General features: G+C 42.5%; 1 long non-coding RNA gene across 1 annotated transcript in view; it reads left to right on the top strand.

Moving 5' to 3' along the window:
• LOC134350113 (uncharacterized) overlaps positions 1-7,656 on the top strand; it is an 85,848-nt gene extending 78,192 nt beyond the window's left edge. The window contains exon 3 of the long non-coding RNA XR_010018817.1: positions 7,476-7,656. This is a non-coding gene — a long non-coding RNA (uncharacterized LOC134350113). The remainder of the gene's footprint in view (positions 1-7,475) is intronic.
• The last annotated feature ends 7,869 nt before the right edge of the window (positions 7,657-15,525 follow it).

The following is a 15,525-nucleotide window of genomic DNA, read 5'->3' as shown; positions in this document are numbered from 1 at the left end:
AGCAATGTGTGGTTAAGTGCCTTGCTCAAGGACACACACGCTGCCTCAGCCAAGGCTTGAACTAGTGACCTTCAAATCACTAGACGAACGCGTTAACCACTTGTTCCTTTTAATACTGTTTTTAAAACCTAAAGCATTTTGCTATCAACAATGGTTTTGTTCTAAATGTTCCTGCATTATGGAGCTATGATTTTGTGGCCATTACAGAGACTTGGATGGCTCAGGGGTAGGAATGGTTACTCTGAATGCCAAGCTAAAAATGTTTCAGAAACGACAGGGAGGCAGGCAAAAGAGGTGGGGGCATGGCACTGTTGATCAGAGATAGTGTCACGGCTGCAGAAAAGGAGGAAGACATGGAGAGATTGTCTATGGAGTCTCTGTGGGTGGAAGTTAGGAACAGGAAGGGATCGATAACTCTACTGGGTGTTTTTTATAGACCATCCAATAGTAACAGAGATGGCGAGGAGCAGTTAGGGAGACAGATTCTGGGAAGGCATAATAATAACAGGGTTGTCGTGGTGGGAGATTTTAGTTTCCCAGATATCGATTGGCATGTCCCTAGAGCGAGGGGTTTAGATGGGGTGGAGTTTGTTAGGTGTGTTCAGGAAGGTTTCTTGACACAATATGTAGATAAGCCTACAAGAGAAGAGGCTGTACTTGATCTGGTATTGGAAAATGAACCTGATCAGGTGTCAGATCTCTCAGTAGGAGAACATTCTGAAGATAGTAATCACAGTTCTGTCTCCTTTACTACAGCATTGGAGAGGGATAGGAACAGACAAGTTAGGAAAGCATTTAATTGGAATAAGGGGAAATATGAGGCCATCAGGCAGGAACTTGGAAGCATAAATTGGGAACAGATGTTCTCAGGGAAATGTACAGAAGAAATGTGGCAAATGTACAGGGAATATTTGTGTGGAGTTCTGCATAGGTACGTTCCAATGAGACAGGGAAAGGATGGTAGGGTACAGGAACTGTGGTGTACAGAAGCTGTTGTAAATCTAGTCAAGAAGAAAAGAAGAGCTTACAAAAGGTTCAAAAAACTAGGTAATGATAGCTAGAAAATTATAAGGCTAGCAGGAAGGAGCTTAAGAAAGAAATCAAAAGGACCAGAAGGGGCCATGAGAAGGCCTTGGTGGACAGGATTAAGGAAAACCCCAAGGCATTCTACAAGTATGCGAAGGGCAAGAGGATAAGACGTGAGAGAATAGGACCTATCAAGTGTGACAGTAGAAAAGTGTGTATGGAACTGGAGGAGAAAGCAGAGGTACCTAATGAGTACTTTGCTCCAGTATTCAATATGGAAAAGGATCTTGGCATTTGTAGTGATAACTTACAGTGGACTGAAAAGCTTGAGCACATAGACATTAAGATAGTGGATGTGCTGGAGCTTTTGGAAAGCATCAAGTTGGATAAGTCACCGTGACAAGACGAGATGTATCCCTGGCTACTGTGGGAGGCGAGGAAGGAGATTGCTGAGCCTCTGGCGATGATCTTTGCATCATCAATGGAGACAGAAGAGGTTCCAGAGGATTGGAGGGTTGCGGATGTTGTTCCTTTATTCAAGAAAGGGAGTAGAGATAGCCCAGGATATTATAGATCAGTGAGTCTTACTTCAGTAGTTGATAAGTTGGTGGAGAAGATCCTGAGAGGCAGGAATTATGAACATTTGGAGAGGAATAATATGATTAGGAATAGTCAGCATGGCTTTGTCAAAGGCAGGTCATGCCTTACAAGCCTGATGGAATTTTTTGAGGATGTGACTAAACACATTGATGAAGATAGAGCCGTAGATGTAGTGTATATAGATTTCAGCAAGGCATTTGATAGGGTACCCCATGCAAGGCTTATTGAGAAAGTAAGGAGGCATAGGATCCAAGGGGACACTGCTTTGTGGATCCAGAACTGGCTTGCCCACAGAAGGCAAAGTGTGGTTGTAGACAGGTCATATTCTGCATGGAGGTTGGTCACCAGTGGTGTGCCTCGGGGATCTGTTCTCCTTGTGATTTTTCTACAAGGGGTGATTGATAAGTTTGTGGCCTAAAGTAGAAGGAGTCAATTTTAGAAAACCTAGCACATTTATTTTTCAACATAGTCCCCTCCTACATTTACACACTTAGTCCAGCGGTTGTGGAGCATACGGATCTTGGACCTCCAGAAGGTGTCCACAGATGGGTGATTCATAAGTTCGTGGCCTAAGGTAGGAGTTGAGTTATACAGCTCTCATTACATGCCTATGCAGGTTAACTCTTTGAATGATTATGCAGAAAGTTTGAAGTTAATAACTCATCTCCTTCTACCTTAGGCCACAGACTTAACAATCAACCCTGATGAGTTATTAACTTCAAACATTCTGCATAATCACTCAAAGAGTTGAGCTGCATGTGCATGTAACAAGAGCTGTATAACTCATCTCCTTCTACCTTAGACCATGAACTTATCAATCACCCCTGCTGTAGACCAGTTCTGGAGGTCCAAGATCAGTATGCTCCATGACCACTGGACTGTGTGTGTAAATATAGGAGGGGACTATGTTGAAAAATAAATGTGCTAGCTTTTCTAAAATTGAGTCCTTCTACCTTAGGCCACGAACTTATTAATCACCCCTCATAAATGGCCTGGATGAGGAAGTGGAGGGATGGGTTAGGAAATTTGCTGATGACACAAAGGTTGGGGGTGTTGTGGATAGTGTGGAGGGCTGTCACAGGTTACCGCAGGACATTGATAGGATGCAAAACTGGGCTGAGAAGTGGCAGATGGAGTTCAACCCAGATAAGTGTGAAGTGGTTCATTTTGGTAGGGCAAATATGATGGCAGAATATAGTATTAATGGCAAGACTCTTGGAGTGTGGAGGATCAGAGGGATCTTGGGGTCCAAGTCCATAGGACACTCAAAGCTGCTGCGCAGGTTGACTCTGTGATTAAGAAGGCATACGATGTATTGGCCTTCATCAATTGTGGGATTGAGTTTAGGAACTGAGAGGTAATGTTGCAGCTATATAGGACCCTGGTCAGACCCCACTTGGAGTACTGTGCTCAGTTCTGGTCACCTCACTACAGGAAGGATGTGGAAAGTATAGAAAGGATGCAGAGGAGATTTACAAGGATGTTGCCTGGATTGGGGAGCTTGCTTTATGAGAATAGGTTGAGTGAACTCGGCCTTTTCTCCTTGGAGCAGCGGAGGATGAGAGGTGACCTGTAAGATGATGAGAGGCATTGATTGTGTGGATAGTCAGAGGCTTTTTCCCAGGGCTGAAGTGGTTAGCACAGGAGGACACAGTTTTAAGGTGTTTGGAAGTAGGTACAGAGGAGATGTCAGGGTAAGTTTGTTTTTTTTTTCCCAAAGAGTGGTGAGTGCGTGGAATGGGTGCCAGCGATGATCGTGGAGCTGGATACATAGAAACATAGAAAATAGGTGCAGGAGTAGGCTATTCGGCCCTTCGAGCCTGCACCGCCATTTATTATGATCATGGCTGATCATCCAACTCAGAACCCCGCCCCAGCCTTCCCTCCATACCCCCTGACCCCTGTAGCCACAAGGGCCATATCTAACTCCCTCTTAAACATAGCCAATGAACTGGCCTCAACAGTTTCCTGTGGCAGATAATTCCACAGATTCACCACTCTCTGTGTGAAGAAGTTTTTCCTAATCTCGGTCCTAAAAGGCTTCCCCTCTATCCTCAAACTGTGACCCCTCGTTCTGGACTTCCCCAACATCGGGAACAATCTTCCTGCATCTAGCCTGTCCAATCCCTTTAGGATCTTATACGTTTCAATCAGATCCCCCCTCAATCTTCTAAATTCCAACGAGTACAAGCCCAGTTCATCCAGTCTTTCTTCATATGAAAGTCCTGCCATCCCAGGAATCAATCTGGTGAACCTTCTTTGTACTCCCTCTATGGCAAAGATGTCTTTCCTCAGATTAGGGGACCAAAACTGCACACAATACTCCAGGTGTGGTCTCACCAAGGCCTTGTACAACTGCAGTAGTACCTCCCTGCTCCTGTACTCGAATCCTCTCGCTATAAATGCCAGCATACCATTCGCCTTTTTCACCGCCTGCTGTACCTGCATGCCCACTTTCAATGACTGGTGTATAATGACACCCAGGACTCGTTGCACCTCCCCTTTTCCTAATCGGCCACCATTCAGATAATAATCTGTTTTCCTATTTTTGCCACCAAAGTGGATAACTTCACATTTATCCATATTAAATTGCATCTGCCATGAGTTTGCCCACTCACCCAACCTATCCAAGTTACCCTGCATCCTCTTAGCATCCTCCTCACAGCTAACACTGCCACCCAGCTTCGTGTCATCCGCAAACTTGGAGATGCTGCATTTAATTCCCTCATCCAAGTCATTAATATATATTGTAAACAACTGGGGTCCCAGCACTGAGCCTTGCGGTACCCCACTAGTCACCGCCTGCCATTCTGAAAAGGTCCCGTTTATTCCCACTCTCTGCTTCCTGTCTGCTAACCAATTCTCCACCCACACCAATACCTTACCCCCAATACCATGTGCGTAAGTTTGCACACTAATCTCCTGTGTGGGACCTTGTCAAAAGCCTTTTGAAAATCCAAATATACCACATCCACTGGTTCTCCCCTATCCACTCTACTAGTTACATCCTCAAAAAATTCTATGAGATTCGTCAGACATGATTTTCCTTTCACTAGTCCAGAATCTAACGAGTTTTGAAAAATTATCACTAATGCATCCACTATTTCTTGGGCTACTTCCTTAAGCACTCTAGGATGCAGACCATCTGGCCCTGGGGATTTATCTGCCTTCAATCCCTTCAATTTACCTAACACCACTTCCCTACTAACATGTATTTCACTCAGTTCCTCCATCTCACTGGACCCTCTGTCCCTTACTATTTCTGGAAAATTATTTATGTCCTCCTTAGTGAAGACAGAACCAAAGTAATTATTCAATTGGTGTGCCATGTCCTTGCTCCCCATAATCAATTCACCTATTTCTGTCTGCAGGGGACCTACATTTGTCTTTACCAGTCTTTTCCTTTTTACATATCTATAAAAGCTTTTACAGTCCGTTTTTATGTTCCCCGCCAGTTTTCTCTCATAATCTTTTTTCCCCTTCCTAATTAAGCCCTTTGTCCTCCTCTGCTGAACTCTGAATTTCTCCCAGTCCTCAGGTGAGCCACTTTCTCTGGCTAATTTGTATGCTACTTCTTTGGAATTGATACTATCCCTAATTTCTCATGTCAGCCACGGGTGCACTACCTTCCTTGATTTATTCTTTTGCCAAACTGGGATGAACAATTGTTGTAGTTCATCCATGCAACCTTTAAATGCTTGCCATTGCATATCCACCGTCAATCCTTTAAGTGTCATTTGCCAGTCTATCTTAGCTAATTCACATCTCATACCTTCAAAGTTACCCCTCTTTAAGTTCAGAACCTTTGTTTCTGAATTAACTATGTCACTCTCCATCTTAATGAAGAATTCCACCATATTATGATCACTCTTACCCAAGGGGCCTCTCACGACAAGATCGTTAATTAACCCTTCCTCATTGCTCAAAACCCAGTCTAGAATAGCCTGCTCTCTAGTTGGTTCCTCGACATGTTGGTTCAAAAAACCATCCTGCATACATTCCAAGAAATCCTCTTCCTCAGCACCTTTACCAATTTGGTTCACCCAGTCTACATGTAGATTGAAGTCACCCATTATAACTGCTGTTCCTTTATTGCACACATTTCTAATTTCCTGTTTAATACCATCTCCGACCTCACTACTACTGTTAGGTGGCCTGTACACAACTCCCACCAGCGTCTTCTGCCCCTTAGTGTTACGCAGCTCTACCCATATCGATTCCACATCTTCCCGGCGTATGTCCTTCCTTTCTATTGCGTTAATCTCTTCTTTAACCTGAAACGCCACCCCACCTCCCCTTCCTTCATGTCTATCCCTCCTGAATATTGAATATCCCTGAACGTTGAGCTCCCATCCCTGGTCACCCTGGAGCCATGTCTCTGTGATCCCAACTATATCATAATCATTAATAACAATCTGCACTTTCAATTCATCCACCTTATTACGAATGCTCCTTGCATTGACACATAAAGCCTTCAGGCGCTCTTTTACAACTCTCTTAGCCCTTATACAATCATGTTGAAAAGTGGCCCTTTTTAATGCTTGCCCTGGATTTGTCGGCCTGCCACTTTTACTTTTCTCCTTAGTACTTTTTGCTTCTACGCTCACTTTACACCCCTCTGTCTCTCTGCACTGGTTCCCATCCCCCTGTTGTGAACTAACCTCCTCTCGCCTAGCCTCTTTAATTTGATTCCCACCCCCCAACCATTCTAGTTTAAAGTCACCTCGGTAGCCCCTGCTAATCTCCCTACCAGGATATTGGTCCCCCTAGGATTCAAGTGTAACCCGTCCTTTTTGTACAGGTCACGCCTGCGCCAAAAGGGGTCCCAATGATCCAAAAACTTGAATCCCTGCCCCCTGCTCCAATCCCTCAGCCACGCATTTATCCTCCACCTCATCGCATTCCTACTCTCACTATCGCGTGGCACAGGCAGTAATCCCGAGATTACTACCTTTGCGGTCCTCTTTCTCAACTCCCTTCCTAGCTCCCTATATTCTCTTTTCAGGACCTCATCCCTTTTCGTACCTATGTCATTGGTACCTATATGTACCACGACCTCTGGCTCCTCACCCTCCCACTTCAGGATATCTTGGACACGATGAGAAATATCCCGGAGCCTGGCACCAGGGAGGCAAACTACCAACTGGGTCTCTGGACTGCGTCCACAGAATCACCTATCTGACCCCCTTACTATCGAGTCCCCTATCACAACTGCCCTCCTCTTCCTTGCCCTACCCTTCTGAGCTACAGGGCCAGACTCTGTGCCGGAGGCACGGCCACTGTCGCTTCCCCCGGGTAAGCTGTCCCCCCCAACAGTACTCAAACAGGAGTACCTGTTGTTAAGGGGCACAGCCACCGGGGTACTCCCTATTACCTGACTTTTCCCCTTCCCCCTCCTAATCGTGACCCACTTGTCTGCCTCCCGTGGCCCCGGTGTGACCACCTGCCTGCAACTCCTCTCTATCACCTCCTCACTCTCCCTGACCAGACGAAGGTCATCGAGCTGCAGCTCCAGTTCCGTAATGCGGTTCCTTAGGAGCTGCATCTCGATGCACTTGGCACAGATGTGGACATCCGGGAGGCTTGGAGACTCCAGGGCCTCCCACATCCAACACCGAGAACAGCAAACTGCCCTCACACTCATACTGCCCCTCTCCTCAAATAACAACAGAAAATGAAAATGAATATTGTATGATTAAGCTTGCTTGTTCATTTAAATAATTCATTATGGGTTATATGTAAAAATAATAGAATTGCATTCATTATGACACTGCCACAGTGAATGTCTCGCTAAAGTAAAGAACAAGATAAGACTCGTATCCCTCATCTGACTTTTTCCTTTCAAATAGATTTTGTGTTTTGGAGTTACAGAACATAACGGTGGTGATGAGGAAGTTTTAAGTGAACCCTGGACAACTACCTACCTGTTGAAGCACAGCGAGACATTGGAGTTTAAAAAAACGCAGTGAAAAATGGTTGATTTTTAAAAAATCACAGCATGTGTTCTTCGGAAGGGGAGAAGACATTCAAATTTTTTAAAAAGGCAGAAACTGAAGAATTCATGGGTTCATAAAGAGTGAGTGCTGAGTGATAACAATCATAAATTTTTAATAAAGCAGAAATGACTGGCTACATCAGAAAGATTGACCTGTTCAATTCCACAACAGATAACTGGATTTTGTTTACTAAATGGACTGAATAGCTTTTTGAAGCAAATGTAATGGCGAATGAGAAATAAGCAGCAATTTTGCTGAGTGCATTGGATGTAAGGGCATATAGTTTGCATAGGAGTTTGACTGCTCCAACCAAACCATCTGAAATTAACTCTGCTGATATCATGAAACTAACAGAAAACATAGAAAATCTACAGCACAATACAGGCCCTTCGGCCCACAAAGCTGTGCCAAATCTTAGAAATTACCCAGGATTACCCATAGCCCTCTATTTTTCTGAGCTCCATATACCTGTCCAGGAGTCTCTTAAAAGACCCTATCGTATAGTGCAGAGAGACAGAGGGGTGTAAAGTGAGCGTAGAAGCAAAAAGTACTAAGGAGAAAAGTAAAAGTGGCAGGCCGATAAATCCAGGGCAAGCATTAAAAAGGGCCACTTTTCAACATAATTGTACAAGGGCTAAGAGAGTTGTAAAAGAGCGCCTGAAGGCTTTATGTGTCAATGCAAGGAGCATTCGTAATAAGGTGGATGAATTGAAAGTGCAGATTGTTATTAATGATTATGATATAGTTGGGATCACAGAGACATGGCTCCAGGGTGACCAGGGATGGGAGCTCAACGTTCAGGGATATTCAATATTCAGGAGGGATAGACATGAAGGAAGGGGAGGTGGGGTGGCGTTGCTGGTTAAAGAAGAGATTAACGCAATAGAAAGGAAGGACATAATTAAACAGGAATAATAGAATTTCCTGTTTAAAAATAAACAGTATTAAACAGGAAATTAGAAATGTGTGCAATAAAGGAACAGCAGTTATAATGGGTGACTTCAATCTACATGTAGATTGGGTGAACCAAATTGGTAAAGGTGCTGAGGAAGAGGATTTCTTGGAATGTATGCAGGATGGTTTTTTGAACCAACATGTCGAAGAACCAACTAGAGAGCAGGCTATTCTGGACTGGGTTTTGAGCAATGAGGAAGGGTTAATTAGCGATCTTGTCGTGAGAGGCCCCTTGGGTAAGAGTGACCATAATATGGTGGAATTCTTCATTAAGGTGGAGAGTGACATAGTTAATTCAGAAACAAAGGTTCTGAACTTAAAGAAGGGTAACTTTGAAGGTATGAGACGTGAATTAGCTAAGATAGACTGGAAAATGACACTTAAAGGATTGACGGTGGATATGCAATGGCAAGCATTTAAAGGTTGCATGGATGAACTACAACACTTGTTCATCCCAGTTTGGAAAAAGAATAAATCAAGGAAGGTAGTGCACCCGTGGCTGACAAGAGAAATTAGGGATAGTATCAATTCCAAAGAAGAAGCATACAAATTAGCCAGAGGAAGTGGCTCACCTGAGGACTGGGAGAAATTCAGAGTTCAGCAGAGGAGGACAAAGGGCTTAATTAGGAAGGGGAAAAAAGATTATGAGAGAGAACTGGCAGGGAACATAAAAACAGACTGTAAAAGCTTTTATAGATATGTAAAAAGGAAAAGACTGGTAAAGACAAATGTAGGTCCCCTACAGACAGAAACAGGTGAATTGATTATGGGGAGCAAGGACATGGCAGACCAATTGAATAATTACTTTGGTTCTGTCTTCACTAAGGAGGACATAAATAATCTTCCAGAAATAGTAGGGGACAGAGGGTCCAGTGAGATGGAGGAACTGAGCGAAATACATGTTAGTAGGGAAGTGGTGTTAGGTAAATTGAAGGGATTGAAGGCAGATAAATCCCCAGGGCCAGATGGTCTGCATCCTAGAGTGCTTAAGGAAGTAGCCCAAGAAATAGTGGACGCATTAGTGATAATTTTTCAAAACTCGTTAGATTCTGGACTAGTTCCTGAGGATTGGAGGGTGGCTAATGTAACTCCACTTTTTAAAAAAGGAGGGAGAGAGAAAACGGGGAATTATAGACCGGTTAGCCTAACGTCGGTGGTGGGGAAACTGCTGGAGTCAGTTATCAAGGATGTGATAACAGGACATTTGGAAAGCGGTGAAATGATCGGACAAAGTCAGCATGGATTTGTGAAAGGAAAATCATGTCTGACGAATCGCATAGAATTTTTTGAGGATGTAACTAGTAGAGTGGATAAGGGAGAACCAGTGGATGTGGTATATTTGGATTTTCAAAAGGCTTTTGACAAGGTCCCACACAGGAGATTAGTGTGCAAACTTAAAGCACACGGTATTGGGGGTAAGGTATTGGTGTGGGTGGAGAATTGGTTAGCAGACAGGAAGCAAAGACTGGGAATAAACGGGACCTTTTCAGAATGGCAGGCGGTGACTAGTGGGGTACCGCAAGGCTCAGTGCTGGGACCCCAGTTGTTTACAATATATATTAATGACTTGGATGAGGGAATTAAATGCAGCATCTCCAAGTTTGCGGATGACACGAAGCTGGGTGGTAGTGTTAGCTGTGAGGAGGGTGCTAAGAGGATGCAGGGTGACTTGGATAGGTTGGGTGAGTGGGCAAATTCATGGCAGATGCCATTTAATGTGGATAAATGTGAAGTTATCCACTTTGGTGGCAAAAATAGGAAAACAGATTATTATCTGAATGGTGGCCGATTAGGAAAAGGGGAGGTGCAACGAGACCTGGGTGTCATTATACACCAGTCATTGAAAGTGGGCATGCAGGTACAGCAGGCGGTGAAAAAGGCGAATGGTATGCTGGCATTTATAGCGAGAGGATTCGAGTACAGGAGCAGGGAGGTACTACTGCAGTTGTACAAGGCCTTGGTGAGACCACACCTGGAGTATTGTGTGCAGTTTTGGTCCCCTAATCTGAGGAAAGACATCCTTGCCTTAGAGGGAGTACAAAGAAGGTTCACCAGATTGATTCCTGGGATGGCAGGACTTTCATATGAAGAAAGACTGGATGAACTGGGCTTGTACTCGTTGGAATTTAGAAGATTGAGGGGGGATCTGATTGAAACGTATATGATCCTAAAGGGATTGGACAGGCTAGATGCAGGAAGATTGTTCCCGATGTTGGGGAAGTCCAGAACGAGGGGCCACAGTTTGAGGATAGAGGGGAAGCCTTTTAGGACCGAGATTAGGAAAAACTTCTTCACACAGAGAGTGGTGAATCTGTGGAATTCTCTGCCACAGGAAACAGTTGAGGCCAGTTCATTGGCTATATTTAAGAGGGAGTTAGATATGGCCCTTGTGGCTACAGGGGTCAGGGGGTATGGAGGGAAGGCTGGGGCGGGGTTCTGAGTTGGATGATCAGCCATGATCATAATAAATGGTGGTGCAGGCTCGAAGGGCCGAATGGCCTGCTCCTGCACCTATTTTCTATGTTTTCTATGTTTCTATGTAATATATTTACAATATTACTGAAATATTAAATGCAGAAGTATCATGCAGATTTTTGATATGGATGACAAATAACAATGGACCCAATACCAATCATTACGGCACTCCACTGGTGAGAGGCCTTTCGTTCATCATCTTTTGGGGTAACTTCCTCGATAAGCTCTATAAGATTGATCAGACACAACCTACCACACTCAAAGCCATGTTGTATATCCCTAATTAGGCCCTGTCTATCCAAATACTTATATATCCTGTCCCGTAGAATACATAGAACATAGAAATCTACAGCACATTGCGGGCTCTTCGGCGGACCAGCTAACCTACTCTAGAAGCTGCCTAGAATTTCCCTACTGCATAGCCTTCTATTTTATGAAGCTCCATGTACCTATCTAAGTCTCTTAAAAGACCCTGTTCTATCCACTTCTACCAATAATTTACCTGCAATAATTTACCTACTACTGACATCAGTGTCACCAGCCTATAATTTCCCAGTTTATTCTTCGAGTTTTTCTTGAACAATAGGACACCATTCACTATCCACCAGTCATTTGGCAACTCACTCGTAGTTAAGGACATAGAAAATTTAAATAATCTAATTAAAAGAACATTATTGGCCTCTCTACTCTCTATATACACATGACTGTGTGGCAAGGCATAGCTCAAATACCATCTTCAAATTTGCTGATGATACAACCATTGTTGGTAGAATCTCAGGTGGTGACAAGAGGGCGTACAGGAGTGAGATATGCCAACTAGAGGAATGGTGCCGCAGCAACAACCTGGCACTCAATGTCAGTAAGACGAAAGAGCTGATTGTGGACATCAGGAAGGGCAAGACAAAGGAACACATACCAATCCTCATAGAGGGATCAGAAGTGGAGAGAGTGAGCAGCTTCAAGTTCCTGGGTGTTAAGATCTCTGAGGATCTAACCTGGTCCCAACATGTTGATGTAGTTATAAAGAAGGCAAAACAGTGGCTATACTTTATTAGGAGTTTGAAGAGATTTGGTATGTCAACAAATACACGCAAAAACTTCTATAGTTGTACCATGGAGAGCATTCTGACAGGCTGCATCACTCTCTGGTATGGAGGGGCTACTGCACAGGACCAAAAGAAGCTGCAGAAGGTTGTAAATCTAGTCAGCTCCATCTTGGGTACTAGCCTACAAAGTAACCAGGACATCTTCAGGGAGCGGTGTCTCAGTTACGCAGCTTCCATTATTAAGGACCTCCAGCACCCAGCATGCCCTTTTCTCACTGTTACCATCAGGTAGGAGGTACAGAAGCCCGAAGGTACACACTCAGTGATTCAGGAACAGATTCTTCCCCTCTGCCATCCATTTCCTAAATGGACATTGAATCTTTGGACATTATATTTTTTTTTAAATGTACAGTATTTCTGTTTTTGCACATTTTTCTTAATCTATTCAATACACCTAATTGATTTACTTGTTTATTTATTATTTTATTGATTTTTATTTTTTTTTTCCTCTCTGCTAGATTATGTATTGCATTGAACTGCTGCTACCAAGTTAACAAATTTCACATCACATGCTGGTGACAATAAACCTGATTCAGATTCTCTATAGTGAAATAGTGTCTGCATTTCTCATCCACAAGGCTTCAATTATGAGGAGCACCTTATTAAACAGCCCTGTTAGACCGGGCTTGTTAAACTTTGCTGTTTTCTGCAAGAGTTGAATACTTGTCAGTCTCGGCCTGAAACGTCGACTGCGCCTCTTCCTATAGATGCTGCCTGGCCTGCTGCGTTCACCAGCAACTTTGATGTGTGTTGTTAGAATAAACAGTTTGGTTCATAGGCAAGTAAACTGTAATGATATTTTGGCAAATCTTAAAATTTATGAATGAAGTCTAACAATACTTGGCAATATTTTGTCACTGAGGAATTAATGTATTTCAATTAAATTTATTTCAACACGTTTTCAGATGGATAATTTCATGAAAATCATGGCCCTTTGAAGGCTGTCAAAAAGAACTAGTTTGAAGTTACTATGCGTCAGAATGCAGTATCGGTCCTGCGATACAAATATCGCAACGTTCTCTCACTAAAGAGTTCAACTCTTCTTACAAAAGGGTCAGAAGAATATCTAGCTCTTTTCTTATATTAAATAACAAATAAAGCAAGCTCTTTTGCAATTCATATTGATGTCTCTCCTGTTTAATAATTGTTTTTCTCAACTAGTTCTAAAATTAATATATAAAAAACTATGTAATGTTTATTCAATAACATTTTACACTCCTCCCTGATACTTTTTTTCTCTCTCTCTGCCATCACCTGCATCTGTCCTGCTGGAGTATATCAAAAGATCATTAAATTCTTTGAACAAATTTACGATGCAGCCGAAGAAACAGTAACATTTCCGTGGAAAATTCAGTTCACCTTAAGCAGAAGAGAATCTGAAATTAACAAATCATAACTGCATTAGTCTTGGCAGTTAAAGCAATGCTATTTCCACAGTAAAATCTGCTAGACAAATAATCATTTTTCCTCTGTTATGGCATTCAGCTGACAGGAATTGTTCACAAATGAGTCCTTGTGGATGATAAATGTAGGAACCATGTGACTGCAGGGTGATCGATTGGTGGTTTGTTTACTGAAACCCATCTTCATTGACATTAGCCAGAACTTTGGAAATGAGCAGAAAGGAAGACTGCAGCTGTCACACTGTCCCATGAGTCTCTGAACCCACATTCTAATAGGTGTCTAAGTACTCTGACGTTACCTTGACATAAACAATGTAGTCCAATTAACACTCTGTGATTGAAGCCTGGCAGGTGTACAGCTGTAAGATGAGCACAGATGCAATATTATGACTAAAAGGCATCTATTCATACCTTTATAAAGATGAACTTTCCCTTGTCATTCTCCATTGCTCTGACGGCATTATGCGATATGGTTACTTAGGGCACATTATAGCCAAGCCTGTTCCAGTTATCCTCCAATAATCATGCATACTTCTCCCAGCTGTTGTCATTGGAAAATTGGTTAACATTCTCATCACTCAATGCCTTATAATCATCACTTCAACAATGTAGAATTGAATGACATGTACTCGTGTTCTAACAATATGAGGTACAGTATAAGGTCAGAATAGAGGACTATAAATTCCTTAATTGTCTTTTTCGATCAAGTATATAATTTACCATTAAGTTATTCTGTTTCTTTAAAACAAAATCTACCATATTACTCAAGGGCATTTGCAGCACTGTTCAGTACAATGTTCCCTTGTAGGCAAACAGCTTTATTTTAAGCACAATCTGGGAAAATTCTTCCACACACTTTCAAAATAAGCTTTCTTGGCATAAGAATATAACACAAACTAAAAATGACAAGATTCCCTTAATTTTTAGCAGATGTTTATGTGTTGTACAGAATAATTTTACAGAATTGTCATTCTGACCTACTTACAGAAATGTTGACAGTAATTACCCACTGCACCCACTACCCAACCACCCATGTCACTCGTGTCCAGAAAAGCAACTTCCTAACAAAATATCAAGATGCATGTCAAAACACCATTACAACGATCCTCCTCTGCAGCACTATAGGACAGGTCATGTATTATCAGGAAGACTAAGGAATGACAAGAGCAGACTTTGAGGCAACCAAATTTGAAGCGATAAAGGTTATTTGTACCTGAGATTATTCACGTGACAAATACCAAGGGGCTTAATGTGAAGTTTGGAATAAATAGTGGAGTTGGATAAAAAGCAATGGAATTTTTATGATCACATAAATCTAATTTATTTTTATGTTGCTTGCTTGTTCAATAACAATTAGATCTACAAGCTCTCATGATTTCAGTGAGCCATGCAACACTTGATCTACTTTTGATTTTTATTTCTCAGACGAGGGGTGATTGATAAGTTCATGGCCTAGGGTAGAAGGAGTCTATTTTAGGAAACCTAGCACATTTATTTTTCAACATAGTCCCCTCCTACATTTACACACTTAGCCCAGTGGTTGTGGAGCATACGGATCCCTTCTTTGTAGAAGTGGTCCACAGCAGGGGTGATTGATAAGTTTGTGGCCTAAGGTAGAAGGAGATGAGTTATTAACTTCAAACTTTCTGCATTATCACTCAAAGAGTTGAACTGCACGTGCATGTAACGAGAGTGTCTTGGACCTCCAGATGGTCTACAGCAGGGGTGATTGATACGTTTGTGGCCTAAGGTGGAAGGAGATGAGTTATACAGCTCTCATTACATGCATGTGCAGTTCAATTCTGAGTGAAAATGCAGAAAGTTTGAAGTTAATAACTCATCTCCTTCCACCTGAGGCCACGAACTTATCAATCACCCCTCGTATACATAAAAACACAACCTAATTCTTTTCAAATCTATTACACTTAAAGTATTTAAAAATAGAAACCAGACACATCAGCAAAA

This window comes from Mobula hypostoma, chromosome 8, assembly GCF_963921235.1.
Source record: "Mobula hypostoma chromosome 8, sMobHyp1.1, whole genome shotgun sequence".
Taxonomy (NCBI): domain Eukaryota; kingdom Metazoa; phylum Chordata; class Chondrichthyes; order Myliobatiformes; family Myliobatidae; genus Mobula; species Mobula hypostoma.
Note: the sequence above shows the minus strand (reverse complement) of the source record. Positions and strands in the feature narration are given on the sequence as shown.